Raw genomic sequence first — 648 nt, forward strand, 5'->3', positions numbered from 1 at the left:
TTCCTGGAACCAAATTCTGAGGCAAATATTTACATGCAGAAGATATTTTGGGGAGAATGCTTTTACAAAATATCACTATAAGGAAATGATGCTGTGGCTCAAGTAGTTGAGCACTAGCCTTGAGCACAAAGAAGCTCAGAGACAGTACCCTGAGTTCAAGCCCCACAACTGGAAAAAAAATAAAGGTTTCCTTTCTGATGAAAGCATAGAATTCCTATATATATATATCACATTTTCTTGATCTATTGAGGAGCATCTGGATTGGTTCCATATCTTAGCTATGGTGAATAATGCGATAAACAGAACAGTGCTGGTAACTTTGGTGTGGCCTTGTTTGTGGTCATTTGGGAAAATGCCCAAAAGTGAGACTGCTGGGTCATAGGGGAGCTCTATGTTTAGTATTTTGAGGAACATCCATACTGCTTTTCAGAGTGGTTGAACAAGTTTACATTCCCACCAACAGTGCAGTAGCCAAAAGGGTTTGGCCACATCCCCTCCAGCATCTGTTATTATTAGATTTATTTATTTTTAAAAAAACTCTTGGACTTTCCTGCCTGGGCTGGTTTATTTATTTATTTATTTTAGGGTGGGGGGATCCGGTTGTGGGTCCTGAACTCTGGGCCTGGGCACTGTCCCTCAGCTCTTCAG

Source organism: Dipodomys merriami, unplaced genomic scaffold (genome assembly GCF_024711535.1).
Source record: "Dipodomys merriami isolate MVZ:Mamm:240054 unplaced genomic scaffold, mDipMer1.0.p SCAF_4, whole genome shotgun sequence".
Lineage (NCBI taxonomy): Eukaryota > Metazoa > Chordata > Mammalia > Rodentia > Heteromyidae > Dipodomys > Dipodomys merriami.